The following is a 23,792-nucleotide window of genomic DNA, read 5'->3' as shown; positions in this document are numbered from 1 at the left end:
TCAGGTATTACTAAAAATAGAAATAACACCAAATAGTAACCGAATAGCTATTGCAGTTCAGAGGATATGCTGAGGATGAACAATACTGGATAAAGTGTGCACGTTTATACTTATGGGTGTGTACTTACGGGTGTGTGTTTTAATGGTCATTTAAAAGTCTTAATTCCATCTAGATATACCATGTTAAAATGACTGAATTTTTCATAGTATGTCAAGTCAGTTTAAACATCCTAAGATTTCTTCCCTTGGTTCCCTGGATATTGAAATGATGTTTATACTATAAAGAATGGTGGAAACACAAAATGTAGAGTTGAAAATGCCCCGGGCTTAGAATAAGGAGCCTGGGATGTGACTTCTAACGCTTCCACTAATTAGTCTTCTGATTTTATCAAACTCCTCCTCTGAAAAGTAGATGAAGAATTGAACTTCAAAGATCACAAAGGCCATTTTCTGCTCTAAAAGGTGACTGATAACACTTTATACCAAAAGTTATCTTGGAAATACTCAAACATCATATTTTGAAATATGTCAATATTTATGAAACTGCAGAAGTTGTCCCACACATGCATTTTAAAACCTCCTTATCTGATAAATTCCATGACTCACATTTACTGTAACAACACGGTAGTAAGAATTCTTTTTACTTATTTATTTACTTTTACTTTTTCCCAAGTAAATTTTCTTTCCCTACTGCTGGCTAATTCTTTCAAATAAGGTATCTTAAAAGGAGTTTTCCTTATAACCAGCTCAGAAACACTTTGGCATCAAATTCCTTGGAGAATATCAGATATGGGATTATTATGTTTTACTTTCCTCCCCACAAGGCCATTCCAGGGTAATTTAGTAGAGAATAACCAGCAATGCCCATGTGAGTGGGTGTTTTCTTGGCATCTTCACTGTGGAGTAAAAAACTGTGGAGGCCCATAACAGCCATCTTAGGAATCAAGGTGCACAAAAGGCTTATCATTAATGTATTGAAAAACCATTCTATTTCATCCCCTAAGAAAACAGTCTTTTTTTTTTTTTTATGTACTTGTCATCTGCTTCAGAACCGAAAGCCAAATAGCAGAATTTGACATAAAGCCACAGAAAATTAGTCCTACTAATTGAATGGCCTTTGACACACAGAAGTAGAGCAACACTTGATGCTCAATTTATAAACGCGAAAATTATATGTACAACCTGTGAAGAGACACAACCCAATTTTTCTCCTATTCTAAGGTTGCTTAGACTGTATATTCCTAAACAAAAGAAACCACTAATTGATACACAGGAAAATTACTCTTGCTTCAAATAAACTATATGACTAGCAAGCGAGACTTAAAAATACTGAAATGCTTATGGTGTACTCTCAAGATAGACACCGAAGATCAAGTAACTTTGAGAAAATGAGTCCCACTTAACTTAGGAACATTAAATTCACAGGGTCTAAATAAAATGTAGATAGGTCAACACTGATAATATGCATTTATAGTTAGAGAGATCAAACATCTCACTTTACACCTCCTGCTGAGAGCACCCCCTTTTCTCCCCAGATCTGCCCATGTTTGATTGCTAAAATATATGGTCAGCCTGTTTACAGATACCAAAGTCTTACACACCAGTAGCTAGCAAAGGTTAGAAAACATTCTTAGGCATTGATTAGATGTTTTCATGAGCTACTTCTTTATTTTTCCAATTGTTAACCTTTATGTATAGTAGCACAGAATGTCAAAATTACTCATCCGGGAATCTATGGGGAGAATCTACTCATGAATGTGGAAATGGAAGATTACAGTAGTGGGTCCAACCAGCGATCTTCCTGGTCCAGGACTGCTCTCATCATGGATGCTGAAGCAGATGTTGCAAATTGGCAGCCTGTGAGCTGAAAAAATCCATAGACACTTTTCGTGAAGCTTGGAACATTTTAAAATTGGCAGATTTCATATAAAATACATATTGATATCTGGCAACATTGACCCAAATTCCCACAGGGCAATAATAGGCGGGACCTAGATAGCAGCTTAGACTTGTGGACAGGGTGCTCTCTGCCATATGACAGTCCCCATGTTTATCCTACACCCAAGCTTCTCTGCTCATTAAATTACATGTCTGGTTCCTATGGGTCATTGAATTTGCTACTTCAGGGTTAGAAAACGAGAGTAGCAATTGCTGCAATGTTTGCTTCATATCCTAAAGCTATTCCCTTATTTCTTCCTATTTTACCAGGCTTTAGACCTTTTAGTTGCGTGTCTTCCTATTATTTTTAATTTTTTTTCCTCTAAAGAGTAATATTCTGTAGATATTCATACTAAACTATTTTACTCTTCTTACTTCTCTTGGACATATCTAATCATACCTATGGCCTCAATTCTTAGTGAATATCTAATAAATATATATATCTCTATTCCAGGCTTCTCTTCTGACCCCCCAGGCCAATATATCCAACTATATAGATGACATTTCCATTGCAATATCCTATAGGTACTATCAGCTAAATAGGTCCAAAAACTTATTCATTATCCTTTTTACAAAAACTGCCTGTTTTCTTATATTCCCCATTTTAGTCACTACATTATCATCTACCTGAAATAAATCCTTGACTCTTCTCTTTTACTTCACTTCTCCTGTTTTGTTGAACCTACATCCCTATCTTTATTTTGCCACACATACTCATGCCTATTTCTATTCTCTTAGTCAGTATTCTTATTACTTAATTGGACTACTAGTATTTTAGTTAATTGTTTTCCCTGTATGTAATCTCTCTACCATCTAATCCAGTCTTGATATGCCACCAGATTGATTTTTTTTCAAGTCACAGATATTATTTTATTCCTTATACTTGAATTCATTGAATTCAGAATGAAAGTCCAATTCTCTAACACAAAAAGTCATTCACAACTTAGTGCTAGTCGGCCTCAAAGCCTATCACTCTATCTTGCCATGTGAAATAGTTCCCTGGAAAAATTATGCCAGTCTATACTTTTGACAGTGATGTAAACTCTTCTTAACAGAGGCAATTGCTACTTTTCCTTGAAGTCTCAGGCCAAGCAGTACACACAGGAAGCCCTACCTTCTTGTCCATTTTGAAGTTAGGTGCTCTCATACTATATATATTCCTCCACCATAGTACATATTATCATTGTATACTCTTTTTTTTTTGCTTGTTTATTTATATGATTTTCAACTGGACTCTCAAAAGTCTTAAGAGACAAGAGTGGTATCTTATTTATATTTGCATTTCAAAACATTTACCAGAGTGCTTGACACACAGTAAGAACTCAATATAAATATTTTCATTTGATTGATGAATAGGTATTTTAATATTAAATAGTTCAATGGTCTTCGAAAATTGGAGGAACTTACTTGATGATGCTACTTAAATCTGCCAACCCATTCTCTGAAAATGCCAGCCTATTTAGAGTTCCCTTTTAGAAAAACAAAAATCCTAAAATTACTTCTTTAAAATTTTAGGAGTGAGGATGGTGCCTTTACTCATATGATAATATTTGTCAATAATATTTATAGGCCCCCTACACATAACAAAAGTGATTTTATAGAGATAAATCATATATCCATTCTCAGTTCTTATTTTTACTGACTGAATAGCTCTAACTAGTTTTTTTTTTTTTTTTTTTTTTTTTCGGTACGCGGGCCTCTCACAGTTGTGGCCTCTACCGTTGCAGAGCACAGGCTCCGGACACGCAGGCTCAACAGCCATGGCTCACGGGCCTAGGCGCTCCGCGGCATGTGGGATCTTCCCAGACTAGGACACGAACCCATGTCCCCTGCATCGGCAGGCGGACTCTTAACCACTGCGCCACTAGGGAAGCCCTTTTTGCTTGTTTTTAATTTTTGACCATGCCCTGCGGCATGTGGGATCTTAGTTCCCAGACCAAGGATCGAACCTGTGCCCCCTGCAGTGGAATCACAAAGTCTTAACCATTGGACCACCAGGGAAATCCCAGCCCTAACTAGTTTATGTTCACCCGTGCAAGATGATCTCTTTACAGTCATGCTTTTTCTCAACTCTGGCTTTAGAGTGGTTATGGTGCCTGCAACCTTGGATTATAAACTTAATCTGGTGCACTTTCTTTCTTTATCCAAAAAATGTCATTATATAAAACGAATCTAAGCTGAAGCAAAATTGCTTTTTACTCTCATTGTTTTGTAAAATAAAACTTAAAATATGGGGTTAAGGATAAGTGGTCATCTGAGTACATTTTTCAAAACAACACTTTGAAAAATGTAGCTCAAATTTGATTCAGCCAAAAACGTTAAGGAATATTTATTCTTCTCCTTAAAGTTCTTATCATGGTTTTCCTTTAACCCAGTAATACTTACAGTCTAACATTTGTTGTCTTGAATCTCTTGACATGTTTAGATGAGTACTGTATCCTAAGTAGGCATCTTTCTGGCAATAAAATTGGTAATTAACAAATATCAGATCTTACAGCAGCCTTGGTAAGCAAGTATTTGGGTAGAGAGAGTGAAAGATGAAAGGGTATCAAGAGTTTTATAGAAATTTTCTCTATGTCCTTTAAATTTATGCTATTTAGAACGTTTTCAAAATAACATGACTTAGTATCTTTTAATCTAAACATTGTATTGTAGGCTGACTAATGCCTCCTTGGTGATGTCCATGTTCTATTTCCCAGAAACTGTGAATATGTTGCCTTACAAGGGAACTTTGCCAATGAGATTAACTTCAGGATCTTGCTACAGGAAGATTATCTTGGATTATCCAGGTAGACCCAGCATAATTACTCTTTATAAGAAGGAGGTAGGAGGGTCAGAAAGCGTGAAGGCAATGTGATAATGAAAGCAAATATCTGAGTGATATACTTTGAACACACAGAAAGGGGCCATAAGCCAAGGAATGCAAATGACCTCAAGAAGCTAGAAAAGGCAAGAAAACAGAGTCTCCCCTAGAGCTTCCAGTAGGATCCAGCCTGCAGACACCATGTCTTTATCCCAGTGAAACCGATTCCAGACTTCTGGCCTCCAGAATCGTAAGAGAAATAAATTTCTCTTACAAGCTGCTAAGTTTATGGCAATTTTTACAGTAACAATAAAAAATTAATATATCTTGTTTTTTCTTAAAAAGTGTGTTGAAATAAAACTTGTATAGCTTGTAACTTAGTATAAAAATTATAAATAAATGACTTAGAATAATACCATGACCTGATTTTTTAAAATTAAAATTTGAACATTAATTCAAGTGGCATTGAATGTCTAATGACATAGGTGGCACATGCTAACAACGGGAGAAACTTCAAAACAGTATCATGTAGAATACATACTTTGGAGTGAAAGTCATAGTGCTTTATGCCTGGCCGTACTGCTTACTAGCTGAATGACATTGTGCAAGTTATTTGCCTTTTGTAAGTGTCAATTTTCCCATCTGTAAAATTAAAACATTAGCTACCATTAATAATGTTATAGGAATTAAATTATAATAATGACAACTTAAACATAAATAGTAATTTTTATGTGCCAGGGAGTGTTCTAAGCTCTTTCTATCTATGAACTCACTTGGTATTAACAAAAACTTTATCAAGTAGGGACAATTTTTATTCCCATTTTACAGAAAAGGAAACTGAGGTGTTTAGTAACTCTTCCAAGGTCACATAACTAGTAAGTAACAAAGGGAGTATTCTAAACCAAAGTTTGGTACCATACTCCATGCTATTAACCACTGCATTAAACTTGGGCCAGTACCCACAGAAAGAGCATAACTACCTGCATTATTAAAGTTCCTTATGTCTGAACTTAAGAGCTCTTTACCTTTTTCACCTAAACCCACTTTAAGGAAAACATTTTCAGAATCACAGAGATCTTTAAATAATCCCTGCTAGGTTGATCTCCAAGGTCCTTACAGGCTCCATGAGCCTATAAAATGGTCACTGTCAGCTCTCAAAGGTGTTGGGTGGTCAAAGTTCCCTATCCAAGGAGATAAAACTCTTGTATGTCCAGATGTTTTGATTAACTGACCACTTCTATCCTTTCCAGGCCACTGAATCTATAATTAATCTACCCAGAGAAACATTTTTAAAAATCTTAATTTAAAATATCATTGTTCCAAAGGATAAAAATGATTTGTCATTGGAAAAATACTTGGTCATGAATTAATTCCAGCTTGTCTTTTCTAGAAGTATGCTTATTTTAACATAAGTCAAAAGTTCCACTTCAGTACAAGATGTAGAAGGAAAAATACAACCACCCCTAAAAAGGTCTTAATGGGATTTTTAGCAGTTTATTTTTATCTTCAAAGGAACTGAGAGAATATTTCTAAAGGAAAGCATAAAATGTTTCCCATTCTACCCAAAGCAGTTGTATTTTCAGAGTGGCACTTTAGCCCACTGTGTTCGTATTAATTTTCAGTGCTGTGAGCAAGAATGGCAGTGTATATTAACACCTCATCTATAAAGGGAATGCTGAGGCCTTTCTCAAGGTATTAGTCACCGCACCTTGGGAACACTGCTTGTGCTTCTGCTGTTGGCTTCAACGCGGAAGGATGCACATGCTTTGATTCTTAATGAAACATGCATATGATCAAATTCGTCGCCAAGAGCCCTGAAGCTTCAACAACTTTTCCCAAGCTCAGAAAGATCTTCCAGGCATCTTCTGTTGTTTAAACACCATTGTTCTATGCTGTATAAAACATCACTTCCCAAATAGAATGTTGGAAAGAGAATTATCATGTGAAGGAGGGAGGTCTTTCTTAAAGGGTTTTGTATGTTTAGCACCCTTATTAAGATCTTCAAACCTGATATTCCCTAAGGTTTAGTTTTCACAAATCAGAATTTAAAACTTCAGTTCAGCTTATTTGTCTCTCTCATTTTCTAGGTTGTAAATTATTAAGGGTAAAGACTATACCATATTCATTTTTGTAACCCAAGCACTAAGAATTAAAGATTCCACCATAAAAGTCATTCAACGACATTAAAAGAATGTCGTAAAGAAGAAAGAAACCAGAATCAAAGAAATCTCCCTTCCTTAGGTATTTGCTATCTATTAGATATTGATTTATATATTCTCTGCCTAAATAAATATTCAGATCTTTCCAGTCTAAAAAATATTCATAAGCTTTCCTTAACACTGACAACTTTTTGGTTGACTCAGTTCCATTTCCTTTTCCTTTCACTATCGAATTCCTGAAAAGAGTAGTCTCTATTCTTTGTTTTTTTTTCTTCAAAATGTGTTCACTTCTTAGCTCCTGCCAACTGTTTCTTTCTCTCAATTTTCTACACAATTATTCTACTCAAGTTTACCAACTACTTCCTGGTTATTATTTTTATTTCTACTCCTTAATCATTATTTCATAACATTTCACACTGTTGCTCACACATTTCTCTTGGAACTATTTCCTCTTGGCTCTTCATCTTTGCTATCTCAGCCCCCTCTCACCCCACAACTTTCATAAAAGAGCAATCTTTCTACTGATATCTTTAAGGCTCTTACTTCAGTCTTTTGTTCTTACTCTGTAATCTCTCCCTTGGCAATCGTTGTCTATCTCCTGAATTTTTCTACCAAGTTTCAATGCCATATTGTGAACTGGCTACTTCTCCCTTGCCTCTCCCGATTATAGAAGCTGAAACATTAAAATATACATCTTGCGTAGTCCCAGTGCTGGTTTTACAAGTGACAATCTTTGCTGACACACCTTTTCAGCTTTTTTTTTTCATCCTTCTCCCTTTTTTTGCTCTAAATATGGATGTGATGGCTGAAGACACAGTGGTCATTTTGTGGCCATGGAGACAAAGGCTAGGAATGGTGGAACAGGAAGACATATAGTACTTGTGTCCCAATGTAAAAGGTGAGGATCACTCAGCTTTTAATCCAATTCATGTATTTCAAAGCCTTTCAATCTGTAAGGCTAAAGCAAAGGCTTGAATAACAAAATCAGATTAACACTGAAGCACTTACACCAAGCGCAAAGAATTTTTCACACAAAGAATACAAAACTCAAAGATCTTTCTGTTTTGGATTGGCTACCCAAGCTGGGGATTGTGTACTGCAAATGAGTCCCATGTCATTAGTCCAGTACCCATACAGACCAAGTGAACATTTACATATGAAAAATTGTATGCTGTATCTTCAGATTAAAGCCATATCCAAGCTTGTCTCCTTCTTTTTTTTTTTTTAATTTCTTCACTGGTCAAACTTGTCTTCTTCAAAGGTTGTGCCACTGACTACAATGAATGCTACAGATTATTTGTATGTCTCTGTTTTATTAGTTCATAAATTCCTTCAACAAACATTGAACACATGCCATTAGACTATATGCTAGGTAGTGAGGATACAGAAATGAGTAAAGCATAGTCTCCTCAACCACAGCGGGCAACTCACTTTAGCTTATGTAACGTATTGATAAAGTGGTGAAGGAGTATTATTGACTGAACGTTGATGTGATTGTGTAAATTCTGGGCTTAGTGGATGACCATACATAACCCAGTACTGCTAAGGGAACTTCATATTTCCCCAACTACATTGATTCAGCCCAGATAAGTTTAAATTTACTATTTCTGTTTAGTTGTTTGATGAGAACATCAAGTTCACATACCAATAAAAAATAAAGAGGTGGGTTGGGAACAGATTTGGGTCAGAGGAGAAAAAGCAATTGTTATTTATGAAGATTGATCTATCCATTTATCTATCATCTACATATCCTGTAACTTCTTGGGGTCAGTGTATTCTTTTACTCAGTTCTGAATATGAAGAATTTCAAAACTTCCCACTACTATTCTTTTCATTTTCTTCATCTCTGTATGAAGTAGATTTGCTGTCTCCACTGAGTTATTAGATCTTGCAGACAAGCTCACTAAAAAATGTTGTCAAGAGAGGGGAACTTGACTATACCATGAACTCTCTCTATATATCCTCAGCCTGTTAATACAGTGGCTCATACTCTAGGGAGAAAATGGCCAGATTGATATGCTATCTTCCTTGCATAGTTGTCCATGTATGAATTTATCTGTCTTCAAGTATTAGATGTTGAATCAGAGCAAGAATGAGTATTGCATAGTAATTAACAATTGCAGGTGAAGCTTTATTTTTGATGATGGAGATGACAATGATGGTCATCCCTAAAACAAAAGACTTATGATTTGTGATTATATAACCATCTCATTTGTTTACCTCTTCCATAAAGCTTGCCCAATGATGTCAGTTCCAAGTATTATTTCTCTTTTCTGACTTCATGGCACTGATTTCTTCTTATAACTCGTCATTGACAACCATAGTTATTAGCACTTCTCTTCAAAACAATGAATATATATTCATTGTCAGTTTTAAGCAAGGGAGTTTGCTAGGCACTGTGGGGAATGTGGGTTGACCAATTAAGGAGTAAATTGACATATTCATAAAAGATTAACCTAAAATGGATTATGAAATATGATATAAAATATACAAAAGGGGGCTTCCCTGGTGGCGCAGTAGTTGAGAATCTGCCTGCCAATGCAGGGGACACGGGTTCGAGCCCTGGTCTGGGATGGGATCCCACATGCCGCGGAGCAACTAGGCCCGTGAGCCACAACAACTAAGCCTGTGCGTCTGGAGCCTGTGCTCCACAACAAGAGAGGCCACCATAGTGAGAGGCCACACACCGCGATGAAGAGTGGCCCCCGCTTGCCACAACTAGAGGAAGCCCTCGCACAGAAACGAAGACCCAACACAGCCAAAAATAAATAAATTAATTAACAAAATCCTACCCCCAACATCTTCTAAAAAAAGTAAAATAAAATAAAATAAAATATACAGAAGGGGCACTTGACTTTATAGAGAAAGACACTGCAGAGTCAAAATGTACACTTAGAAAACACATTCATTGTAGATATGATTCCATTTCCTGAGAGCTTTACTCCAAGCATATTTAATCTTATGTTAAACACAGTCATAAGTAACTGGCTCACTTGAAATTTGGACTGGCGAAAACTCATGATATCTAATAATACTCAAATGCTGTCTCTTTCTAAGGGTTTCTATTTCAATGAATAGCCAAGTTGGCACCAAGCCACTTTCTCATCTTTTATTGCACAATTGTTGGTAGATTCCCTTAGGCATGATCATCTGGGAGACGTTTCTGCCTTTGTTATTTTCACATGCACATAATGAAAAATCCTCTAGAATTTTAGATATAACAAGTGTTTCAGTTCCTTGAGCTAAAGGAATCCAACAGACATATACAAATACATACACACACACACACACACACACACACACAGATATACTCATACATTTATATATAAACACCCACTCCCACACCACACCTTATTTCCTAGTCCAAAGAAGAACAAGTAGAAAATACTCAAGGAGCACATCAGGAGACAGAAAAACCGCAACAACAAAAAGAGACACAACCACTAAAATATTGTCATTAGGAGTTACTAAAGATAAAGGACATACCATTCCCTGTTTTATAACATTGACATTTACAACCACAATTTTGAATCACCAAGGAAAATGTAACTTATGGTCATTGTTATGGTTACAAAGTAAGGGAGAGGTATGTGTATAACACTTCAGCTAGAATGCCATCAAACTATTATAAAATTAAGAATACTTCACTACTCAAAATAATAAAAATCACTTATAATATTTAGGAGATTATTTCCCAAATTTTCCACAAAAAGGAGGTTTTACTATACTGCCTTGAGCTTATCTTATCATTTTCAATTTTTACTGCTCTCCTGTGTATTTGTAGCTTGGCTCTCTGGATTAGATTTTGAGATCTCTGGGCAGGAACTAATATATATTTACATCATTCCTCTTTAGGAGAAAGTATAGAAATGTTTACTTTTTAATATTCTCTTACAGAGATATAAAAACATAAAACCCGTATTTTATATTATTTTAAAGCACACAACTCTGAAATAAACTCTAGTTCAAACATAACAGCGAATACTTTTTAATCATTAGATTAAGCCTGCTCATTCTCAGTGACATGAGGGTGAGACTGGAAATAGAATATCATTAAGTCAATGATTTAGATGAAGCATAATAATTTGCATTTGTAGTGCAGAGCACATTTCATTCACGAAGAGGATGAGTAACTAGATTTGTTTTCCTTCCCCATAAATTACTAGAATTCAAGTGGCATGGTAATTATGAGTGGACTGACTGCCTTTCATGTTTGCCACCTTGGTTTTCAGAGCTACTTGCAGCATTTAATATAGCACTTATGTGAGCTCCCAAATTTGGGTTTCAATGATACTTTTCCACGTTTTGAAAAAATCCAACTTTAAGTCAGTTGTACAGTAAAATATTTGGTCCCAAGTATCAACTATGTGCTTTGTTTATATAGTTTAGGCTGGGCTTTTTAAAGGCCTGAGTGTTTAAATAACGTAATTTATGAGATAAGTTTCTCTCTACCTCCTTAGTACAGTAAGGAATGAGTGAAATTAGAATATTAACAGAGACAAAAATTGGGTCATCAATGCATAGATAACCCCTTTTGTAATCCAAAGACATTTTCCAAAAGCAATCAGAACATGTTAAGTTTTGAACTGAAATCAAATGGCTTGATTTTCCAAGGTGAATTGAATGTTTAAGAGATATTTGTAAAACTCTGCCATAGTTTTTCCCCTGTATATTTTACCAGAATTTTACTTTGTATCCCAAAATTGCAAAAGCTTTTGGATTTGAGTTCCTGGGGTCAGTGAGGTGGCATTATAAAACATACGTGCAACAGTGGCATAAACTGAGGTGCACCTACAAAAGGAGGTAATCATCTCTTGCTGCTCTTAGGTCTCAAATTATTTCTCAGCTTCTCTGAAAAATAAAGAGCAGCTCCGTGAAGGTTTGTTTTAATTTCCACTTTAGTTTCCAATGGACATCCTTCATTATTATGTTACTTACACATACGATATACCACATAGCATGATTTAAAAATACATTAATATAGAAGCTATTGTTTTACTAAAATAGGGCTTTGTGACATGGGCATTTCTCATTATTTACTTCTCCCTGTCTAAATATATTATACATAATTGACTCCTTTTATAGAAACACTATTTTCCTCTTTGAGGCCTGAGATAGTAATTTTCAAATCTCTCTGAGATCTGCACATCTTAGTTAATGGCTGATATCAGTTAAAGTCATTATTGGGATAAATCTAAAGATGAAGACCTAAACTTGAATAAAAGATAATCATTACAAGAGAATCTGTTCTCTTAAATACACTGAAAAAAAATACAAAATTTACATTTTCCTATTTTTTTTAAGGTTTGGTGAGAAAAGAGAAATACATGAGTCCAAGAGGAAAATCTTTTGAAAATAAAACTTGTGCCAATAGGACAATAATTTGAATTAAGTAGGATTAACACTATCAAAAGGTGATGTTTAAATGTTAGTTTTTAAAGTGTTATGTAAAAATCATGATGTAGCGACCCTAAGAAACCATCCAAATCAAAAACAATAAGAAAAAATAGAATTGTAATTTCATCTTTAATGAAACTAAAACAAATTTATAACTCTCAATATATAAAAAAGGGTTGCAAATGCAGTGAAGATCAAACAGGTAAGAAAACTACCTGCAGCTGCAGATTTCAGAAAAACAAAGGCATCAGAATATAATTCTCCAAAGTTGATGGCACACCATGAGGGGATGAAACTAATGACTCCTTGTTTTATACAACAGGAATGAAATTTACCAGTCAGCAGTGGAATCCCCAGAAGCTCAACTTGATACCAACCTAAGCACAGGGAGATGGGCTGAAAGAGAACTCAAAACTACTCCCACTATTTGCCCAAAACAGTGTCAATAGAGTGAAGGTTAGATACTCTTTAAGCCAGTATCTTTGGACTGAGAGGGAATAATGGCTTAAAGAACTCACTAACGGTCAACGCTCTGTCTTGGGGAAGTTAAGTTTAAATACTTCCCAGCATAGAATACAGTCCTGGTTTTGAAATAACACAAAAGCCAGCCCTTTGCTGTCTATAAGAGAGACACCTAAAACAGAGTAACACAGAATGACTGAAAATAAAAGGCATATCTGGAAAAGGAAAAACACTCCTCCCCCAAAAAAAGCATGGGTTACCCTTAATATCAGTTCAAGGTAAACAGTAAAAAACAAGTCAAAGAAAGGTTCTATAAAATGATAAAGAGTATAATCTCCAATAAGTACTTTGGAATATTTATTCGCCTAATAACATACGATCAAAATACATAAAATAAAAACTTAAGAAATGTAAGGATAATTGTCAAAAGTACCTTAGAAGTAGGAATATTTAATTTACTTCACTTTGTCTGAGATAAATCAATGAGTTAATATATAAGTTAAAAAGCAGATGATCAAAAGCAAACTTCACATGCAGATGTCAAAAATGTATGTGCTCTTAAAATTAAGGCCTCATTTTTAAGTGCTCATGGAATATTCAAACACACACACCTAAATTTTGCCTATATATGAGTAATAAAAAAACCTATAAAGAATTTTTTGAAATAGTACTAAGACAGTTATGGTAAGTAAAGTAGGTCAGACAGAGAAAGACAAATACTGTGTGATTTCACTTATATATGGAATCTTAAAACAAAATATGTAGAATCTTTAAAAACAAAATAAACAAACAAACAACAAAACAGAAACAGACTCATAATACAGAGAGCAAATGGGTGTTTGCCAGAGGGGAAGTGGGTGGGGGGGTGGGCAAAATAGGTGAAGGGGATTAAGAGGTACAAACTTTCAGTTATAAAATAAATATGGGGGCATAGTGTACAACATAGGGAATGCAGTCAATAATATTGTAAAAACTTTGTATGGTGACAGATGGTAACTAGACTTATTGTGGTGATCATTTTATAATGTATAAAAATATCAAATTAATATGTTGTATACCTGAAACTAATATAATGTAAGTCATTTATACTTCAATAAAAATAAATTTAAAAAAACCTCATCAACCATGAATTACAAACCAGATAATAATAATAACAAAATAATATCTTGACATTTTATTACTGTTTCTTAAACAACTCTTCTGTCAAAAAGAAGATAATATTAAAATTATGACATATTTCAAAATACTTATAATGAAATAATAAATATCAAATGATATGGGTTATAGCTAAAGAAGTATTAGAAGAAAAATCATAGCCTTAAAACATATTTATAAACAGTACAGGATAAAAATAAATATAATAATCATCCAACTTAGAATGCTTCAAATAAAGAAACATAAATAAACTAAGAAAACAAAGTGAAGGCATTAACACCAATAATTAATAAATGAAGAACTGAAAATATAACATATCTAATAATTTGTCTTAAAAATACTTTGCTTAACCTGATCAAAAAGTGAGCAAACACAATGCATAAAATCAGTAATGGGGAGAAAACCACAAATGAAGAGGAAATTAAGGGAGTCATAAAGGGACTAATTTATAAACTTTATATATATAAGCTCTAAAGTAGATAATTTTCTAGGAAAAAATAATTACCAAAACAGACTTTATACCTTATTTCATGGGAAAATATAGCTGTCAAAGATCAATACCATCTCCAACACACCCTCTCATGCCAGGACTAAAAGTTGCAAGGAAGATTTCTACCAATTATTTAAAGAACAATTAATGGCAAAGTCATTTCCAGAACACAGAGAAAGAAGCGATACATTTTCAATTTTTTAATAAAACTAACATAACATTAATATCAAGACCACACACACACACAAACAACTACAAGGAAATTTCATCTGTGAATGTCAATGTAAAAGTCTTAAATAAAATACTGACAAACAGAATCCAACAGAACATTAAAAAATTAACATAGGGTCCCTTTGGCAGCACGTATACTAAAATGGGAAACATACAGAGATTAGCATGGTCACTGCACAAGGATGACATGGAAATTCATGAAGCATTCCATATTTTTCTTTTACAAGAGAACTCCCATAAGTGTATCAGCAAATCCCTCAACAGAAACCTTGCAGGCCAGGGGAAAGTGTGATGATGCCTTCAAAGTGCTGAAAGAAAATGACTGCCAACTAAGAATACTTTACCAGAAAAGCTGTTTTTCAGAAATGAAGGACAGATAAAGACTTTCTCAGACAAACAAAAGATGAGGGAATTCAACACTGGACCCGCCTTACAAGAAATGCTAAAAGGAGTTGTTCAAGCTGAAATGAAAGACACTAATTAGTAACATGAAAACATATGAAAATATAAAACACACTGTTAAAAGTAAGTATATAGACAAATTAAGAATATTCTAATACTCTTATATGGTGGTGTGTTAATCACTTAACTGTAGCATAAAGGTTAAAGGATAGAGTATTAAAAATAAATATAGTTACAATAATTTGTTAATGGATATGTAATATAAAAAGATGTAAATTGTAACATTAAAAACATAAAAAAGGGAGAGGGAAGAGTAAAAGAGAAGAGTTTTTGTATGCAATCGATGTTAAGCTATTATCAGCTTAAAATAAACATATCTATAAGATTTTTAATGTAAGGTAAACCATAAAGCAAAAACCTATAGTAGTTACACATAAGATAAAGGGAGGAGAATCAAAGCACACCAGTAAGGAAAATCATCAGTTCACAAAGAAAGACATGAAGGGAGGAAAAATGAGAGAAAGGAATTACAAAACAGCCAGAGAACAACTACTAAAATGGCATTAGTAAGTCCTTATCTATCAGTAATTACTTTAAATGTAAATGGATTAAACTCTTCAATCAAAAGGCATAGAATGACTGAATGGATATATGACAAGCATCATATCAACAGTGAAAGGTTGAAAGCCTTTTCTCTAAGATCAGGAACAAGAGAAGGGTGCCCACTATCCCTACTCCTATTCAATGTACTACTCCTAGTACCAGAAGTCCTAGCCAAAACAATTATGTAAGAAAAAGAAATGAAAGACATCCAAATCAGAAAGGAAGAATGAAAGTGTCTGTTTGCAGTTGAAATGATCATATATATAGAAAATGCTAAAGACTCCTCAAAAAATGTTTTAGATTCAGTAAAGTTGCAGAATACAAAATCAACATACAAAAATCAGCATCATTTCTACACAGCAACAATGAACTATCTGAAAAAGAAATAAAGAAAACCATTCATTTACAATAGCATCAAAAATAAGAAAATATTTAGGGGTAAATTTAACCAAGAAGGTGAAAGATCTACATATCAAAAACTATAAAACACTGATGAAAGAAATTAAAGAAAACACAAATAAATGGAAAGATATTCCATGAGCATGGATCAGAAGAGTTAATATTGTTAAAATGTCCATATTACCTACACCAAAGCCATCTATAGATTCAATAATCCCTATGAAAATTCCAATGGCATTTTTCACAGATATAGAAAAAACAATACTACAATTTATATAAAACCACAAAAGACCCTGAATAGCTGAAACAATCTTGAGAAAGAACAAAGCTAAAGGCAAAACATTGACAGGGGAATGGATAAAGAAAATATGTATACATTATATATATGTATACATATAATACATAAATTAATTTAAAATATATAAAATACATTTGGACATGTATATGTGGTATAAATATTATATATATAATAATTTTATATACACACACAATGAAATATTATTCAACCATAAAACAAAAGGAAATCCTGCCCTTTGTGACCTGGATAAACTTGAGGGCACTATGTTACATGAAATAAGTCAGACAGAGAAAGATAAATACTGTACAATATCACTTTTATATAGAATCTAAAAAAGCCACACTCATAAGAACAGAAAATAGATTGGTCAATTCCTGGGGCTAGGGGCAGGGAAAATGAGATCTTGGTCAAAGGGTACAAACTTCCAGTTATAAGAGGAATAAGTTCTGGGGATTTAATGTACAACACAGTGACTGTAGTTAACAATGCCATACTATATACTTGAAAATTGCTGAGACAGTAAATCTTAAATGTTCTTACTATAAAAACAACAAAAACATGGTAATTATGTGAGGTGAAGGTTGTGTTAACTAAACTTATTGTGGTATTTATTTTGCAATATATATGTGTATCAAATCATCACATTGTACACCTTAAACTTAAACATTGTTATGTGTCAATTATAGCTCAATAAAGCTGGGGGAAAAAAGGTTAATACACCATAATCCACGACATGGGATTGATACACTCAAAAAGAATATCACAAAACATCATGACAGATGCTAACAATATATGTGATAATGTTTAAAAAATATATGCTTTTTTTTTTTTTTTTTTGCAGTACGCGGGTCTCTCACTGTTGTGGCCTCTCCCACTGCAGAGCACAGGCTCCGGACGCGCAGGCTCAGTGGCCATGGCTCACGGGCCCAGCCACTCCGCGGCACGTGGGATCTTCCTGGACCAGGGCACGAACCCGTGTCCCCTGCATCGGCAGGCGGACTCTCAACCACTGCGCCACCAGGGAAGCCCTTAAAATATATTCTTTTTAAAAATTTGATAAAGAAGGAATAGAAGAATACCTTGTTAACATTATAAAAATGCATATCTGACAAAATAAAGATCATATTTACCGATGCAGCTCTACCAGTATTCTCCTTAAGGTTCAGGGAGAAATTTTTGCCCATTATTATTTAACATTTTTCTAGGTAAAATATGGAAGAATACATAATGGGTTGTTGACATGGGTTATTTAGGATGGAGAGACGCTGTGGAATAGGGGAGAAAAAAGGGGGAAGAAGGAAGGCAAATAGAAAAAAAATTTTTTTAAATCTACAAGGAGCATGCATATGATTATGTTTATGTAAACATGTATCAGCATATCTATGTGTGTATATATATATATATATATGCACACATAATCAAGTTAAACTATCCTCAAAAAATAATAATAATAACCACAGAAACTGCTATCATGTTTTGTAGCAATGCTTCTCAAACTGTACTGGTGAAAAGCTAATCTTTTATTTTCACTTTATCATGGTTAGATAATTTTAAACAACACAATAAAAATGAATTGCTAAAAGAGTGTCACAACAACAATGGATGTCACAAACATGTCAAATTGCTCTAAAAGTTTCTAAATGTTTGCTTTTAATTTTTTTTCTTATCTTACTAGAGACCAGTATCAGTCTATGGGCTGTTTTACACAAAGGAAGACTCAAAAAATGCAAAAACATCCTCTTCTCTTGCCCAGAAAGATTCAACTTCAAAATGAAGCTAATTCTCTTTAAATAAATCTTTATATATTATTAAATCACCTTAAAAGTTCCCAAGAGTTTTTGGAGCTATATAGATTCCAAATTCACATGAAAAAATAAGCCAACTGATTTTGTCAAAAATAACTCTGGAAATGAAGACCAATGATGAGGGATTAGACCTACCAGCCATGAACATATTTTAGATCTACAGTGATTGAAATAGAACAATAATGGTACATGAATAGACACACAAATCAATGGAATTATAATAGAAAGTCCAAATATAGATGCAAACATTTTTAGAAATTTAATTTAGATAAAGTTGGCCCTTCAAATAAGGGGATATATTAGAGACTGGATTATTAAAAATTAATGTTGGGACAATATGGAAGAAAATAGACTGGATTTGTATATCAATTATTATAGAAATTATATCTTTATACAAAATATTTTAATTTAAAATATTAATCCATAAATTCTCTAGAATAAAACATAGGGTTTTTAAAAATAATCTCAGTGAGAAAGGCCTTTCTATGTAAAATACATAAACTAAGAGATGATTTAAGAAAAGGGTGGTAAGTTTACCTACACTTTAAAAAATTTGCATAGTAAAACAAATACCTTAAACAAAATTAGACAGTAAACTGCAAACTGGGAAAAAATTGCAACGCATATCACAAAAGTTTCAATTATTTATATGTAAATAATATCCACAAATCAATATAAAACATAATAAGAATGGAAAAAGTAGTCAAATGCTATTAAGAGTTCACAGAAAATGATAAATGAATAAATCTTAAACATATGAAAAAATGCTCATCTTTACCCTTACAAAGAGAAGTGTAAATTAAAATAATAATGAATTACCATTTTGATCTTTGGCAAAAATCAAAAAGTTCAGTAAGGCATTGTGTTGAAAAGAGCATGGGAAAAACAGTACTCTTATTAACTGTTAATGGAAATATATAGCATTATATAGATAAATTGTCAATATTTATTAAAAATTTCAAGATTTACATACTCTTTAAATCAGTACTTCGATGTTTAGGAATATCCTTTAGATAGAATCCCACATGGTAAAAATGATATTGTATAAATTATATTTATTGAAATATTTTTATCATGAAAATGTTTGGAAAAAAATAAAATCCCTTAGACAGTGAATTAATTAATTTAATGAGGGCACATCCATGCAATGGAATATTATATGGCTAATAAAAAAATGAGGCATTTCTCTCTACATATATCCATATGAAATAATCTCAAAAATATATTGTTCAATGATAAAGCAAGGCAAGGTAAAATATGTAGATAATGCTAACATTTATGTCTCACAATGTGTACACACATATGTAATATATATTTGCATATATGTAAGATGTATCTTGACAGATTACATAAAAATAGCATCAGGGGAGGGAAACAGTGTGGCCTAGCAAAAGAGGTGGAAGAGAGACTTAACTGTAGACCCTTTTACAACTTTTGGATTTTTACACCATATTTATGAATTAACAATTTTAAAAAACAATTTATTAAAACACATAAAATATATAAAGTAAAAGTAATAATACTATAAGTAAGGCTTGTATATAATATAAATTAAGTGATATTCTCTCTGAAGGTGGCAGTTTCCTCATCTGTATAATAATTTTGATCCCTGTGGACCTTTCCAACTATAAAAGTTCATGTCTATGTTATGGAATGTTCTTGAGAATGACACACGTATATTATATTTTTGGATAACAACATATATTATGCTGAGGGAGTTAGTTATGAAATAATTAACTTCTTGTCGCATTTTGTAAATGTCAATCAAAGCAGTTCAAATGCAATAAAAGCTCAAGTGAGTTAAAATTAAAATCAAAATTGCAGTCTTGAACTTGGTACTGTTTACCCCGAATTTTTAGCTGGCCTCTAATTATTTGGGTTCTAAGAGAAACAAATCTTATCAGATATTTGAATTGAAAGGATTTATTTGGACATGACCAGAATATGTTACCAATATTATATATCTGTTGGAGAGTAAATGAATGAGTGAGTGGGTGAGTCACAAATAAATGTACCTTATTATTAGGAAAGGCAAGGTAATTAGTTGAATCAAAGAACAGAGTTAAGGGGCCATTCAGGATCAAGATTCTGAATGAACAGAGCTCCATCTGGCCTCCCTTCAGGCCCCTGGGGATCAACCTCAAGTCTTTTCCAACACTTTAAATTCTTTTAATGGTTTCTGTTTGTTGTTAGGATAAAGTCCATATTTCTTAACATGGCATTCAGTGCTCTTGTGACATTACTAGTGCTTACTCTGGAGACTCATTTCACATTACTCTCCTTCTTCCAATCCATGCTTTAGCCATTTTAAACTTTCACTTCCTTGAATGTACCATGTTCTCACTTCCTTCTGAATCTTTGAACTTATTTTTTCCTGTGCTGACCCTCAACCCACTTCATTTCTCCTCTGGCTTATATTATATTTTGGTTTCAATGTTAACGTCAATTCACCCATGAAACCATTCCTGATCTCCCTAGACTATTCAAAGTCTCCTTTTCCTGTGTCCTCATCCATAGCATTACATATACCTCTTATCCTAATGTTACAATTTAATATAATTACCTGCATAATCATCTTTTGTCTCCACCAGTCTAAGCTCTATGAGTACGTGTCTCATTTATTACTCTTTCTCCAAAATCTAACACAACTGTCTGTCACTATTCTATTTCAAACTGCTGCTCCTAACACACACACACACACACACAAACACACACACACACACACACAAATAACCCACTTTCTTGCCTTATTTTTCTCCATAGTTTTTTTTTTTTCATTTAACTTAATGTATTTTAACTTCTTCATTTTATCATCTGTCTTCTCTCACTGTTATGAAAACTCCATAGGGCAGGGATTTTTCTCCATTTTGCTCATTGTTCTCTCCCCAGAGACTAGTACAATGTCTGGCACATAATAGACACCCAATAAACTTTCTTAAATGAACAAATAACTGAATGAATGATGACAGATGCTCAAGAAAACAACTGTGTTTTGAATGAATGCATCATGCCAACAGGCAAGACTGAGAAGTGGTCTATACTTAAGATGAGTTAGTTTGGATCCTCAAGGTTAGCAAATACCATATTCCCACTTAATCAATAACTAGACCCTCCTGGAGAGCTAAAAGATGGTTCTACTCCATATCTTCACCTGATTCCACTTTAAGGTTAAAGCTTTGGTCTTATTCCTTTTGAACCCTCAGCTGCACCAGCACAGTGCTTTGCATATACTACACAAGATACTCAGTAAATACACGTGGAAAAAAGTAAATGGAATCACCAATACACTTTTGGTATTGTTATAATTTTAGGAGTTACTGAAATAGAATGATTGCCTATAAGAAAGTTCGGTGGGGAGGAGGTAATTCTAAACTTTGGCCCTGGCTGGAAGGTTCCTTGAGGGCAGCTCATGTCCTCATAATTCCCACACAAACACTGGAGAGGCTTAATGATAACATAAGTCTGATTTTGACTGTATACAGTTAGGGATACCTATAAGCAAACATCCCACTGAAGGTTACAAATCATGTTGAAATCCAAGGCTGTTCCCATTGACTGGTGAAAGAATTAGGGAAGAGGAGAAATCGATTCTGAGCCACCACACCAGGCACAGTCAAGACTCTTGTTTGATTCTTTAACCAGTTTTTACTGGACACTGAAAAGAGAGCATTCATCACTAGAACCCAGGTTTGGAGTGTCTTTTTAGCGATGGGCAGGAAAGAGTTATTCTTCTCACACATCCTATCAGCTCATTATAGTCAGCTGGAATCTATCTCATTCCAAACTTCCAGATGCCTTCCCTCTGAGAAGCAGAAGGGAAGTTGGAATTTTACAGGAATTTTAACCTGTAAGTTACTAATTACAGGTCAAAATTCGCTTTATCCACAGTTAAAACAGAATATCCTTCTCTTACTCCTTTCCCCTATTGATACAAGCAGTCCCAACTGAGAAAGAGTTAAGACAATATATTCCCTTGAGACATCTCTGTTTCCTGCCACCTCTATTTCAGAAGTCAATGGATTTCATAAGACGTTGCCCAGAGTTAGCCAGTAGCACTTTCAGTAAATGCTAAGTACATTTATTTTGGAAGGAAAAGTTTGGAGAGAATTTGAACTGAATTGCCCAGAATAAAGGGATTCACAGAGTCTACTGACTTCTAAAGAAAACACTACATGTTATGTATCATATCCAAGGGGTGTTGAACTAAAAATGATGAGACATTTGCCTGAGTCTTATTCTTGATAGTTTAAATTTTTCAATCTATGGAGAATTCTTACCAGTAACTATTCAAAACCAGCTGCCATAGGAGCCATTGTGACCCTATTCCCACCCTTGCAGGGAACACTGGTTCTATGTTGAATCTGGATATTTGCTTCTAAAGAATGCCACACCAGTACTGCTTTATGCCTAGTCATGAAACTAGCACTTTCTGTCAACTTCTCCACAGTTCCTAAGATGTGAAAATTGAAATAATTGACATCACAATACCAGACCAAGGAACTCCAGAACTGAATAAATAGCACATTTGTGTACCCCAAAGCACTATCACATTACTGAAATATGATGATAAAAACAAAAAAGAATTTTTTATAAGTACAGATATGATATATAATTAGGCACGATCTTTCTGACCATAGATTACCATGCTTTGCCATTCTTCCCAAACATGTCTCTGGCCAATTTTCCACCAGAAAACCCTTTCGAAGGCACAAAGGAGAAACAGCAGAGCAGTATGACATAAATACATGCATGTGTATGTACATATATAAACTAACTAACTTTGAAAGGGGTCCAGGTAACACAGTCAAACAGATGAAAATTCTGGAGAGAACTCTGTATGTGAGGACAATTCCCAGGAAAAACATGATGAGTTGTTAGAAATAGCCTGAAGGTGGAGGAGAGAAGACACGAATCTATTGGCCCTGGGATGTAGTATAAGATACAGCTGAGAATGGTAGGATTTAGAGCAAAATGTCTCAAACAAAGAACTTTATAAATTCTAAAAGTAAATTGACCTTTAGCTCCCATCAGGAAGATATTGTGTAGCTTAAATGTTATGAGGTTCCTTCCCTCTCTTAGACAATTTTGGTCTCTTTTGCCTTTTTTTACTCTTCAATGCCATATCAAATCCATGTGGCAGATTAACCCTGAACAGTTGAGAAATTATTTCTTTTGCAAGTTTGAAATTCACTGATGTTATGAAGTTTTCACTATATATGTTAAGTGTTTAACACCTGTATCATTGCTAGATCTAAAAAAAGAATGTCAACATCTGATGTTTTCATTAAAAAAAAATAATTCCTGAATCTAAAATAATGAAAACCAAAAAGTCCAAAGTCAGTTTTATTTTAACAACCATGGAAAGGGTGTTAGTAGCCTTTCCCAGTGAATCTAAAGGTTCATTCAATTCATTGACAATGAGTGGGGTAAATCTGAGGAGTTTCTATAGATTACCCTCTGAGGGTAAGCAAACCAATACCGGGTGAATGATGATGCAACTACTGGGACATATTTTGCCATTTAAAAATCCAGCCCAAGACTTAATGTCTTAAAACAACAAAGATTTGTTATCTGTCATGATTCTGAGAGTTAATTGGGCAATTCATAGTGGGCCAGTTCAGATGGGGCTGAATGGTGTTGGATGGCCTCA

The 23,792-nt window shown here is 34.0% G+C and overlaps 1 protein-coding gene and 1 pseudogene across 1 annotated transcript in view; one reads left to right on the top strand and one right to left on the bottom strand.

Annotated features, from left to right (window-relative positions):
- Positions 1 to 23,792, bottom strand: part of LOC114887588 (hypoxia-inducible factor 1-alpha inhibitor-like) — a 188,918-nt gene that overhangs the window by 30,911 nt on the left and 134,215 nt on the right. The window lies entirely within an intron of this gene.
- On the top strand, positions 14,752 to 14,852 carry LOC114887879 (annotated as a pseudogene).

The sequence above is a fragment of the Monodon monoceros genome, unplaced genomic scaffold (assembly GCF_005190385.1).
Source record: "Monodon monoceros isolate NGI ecotype Baffin Bay Population unplaced genomic scaffold, NGI_Narwhal_1 Super_Scaffold_7, whole genome shotgun sequence".
NCBI lineage: Eukaryota > Metazoa > Chordata > Mammalia > Artiodactyla > Monodontidae > Monodon > Monodon monoceros.
Note: the sequence above shows the minus strand (reverse complement) of the source record. Positions and strands in the feature narration are given on the sequence as shown.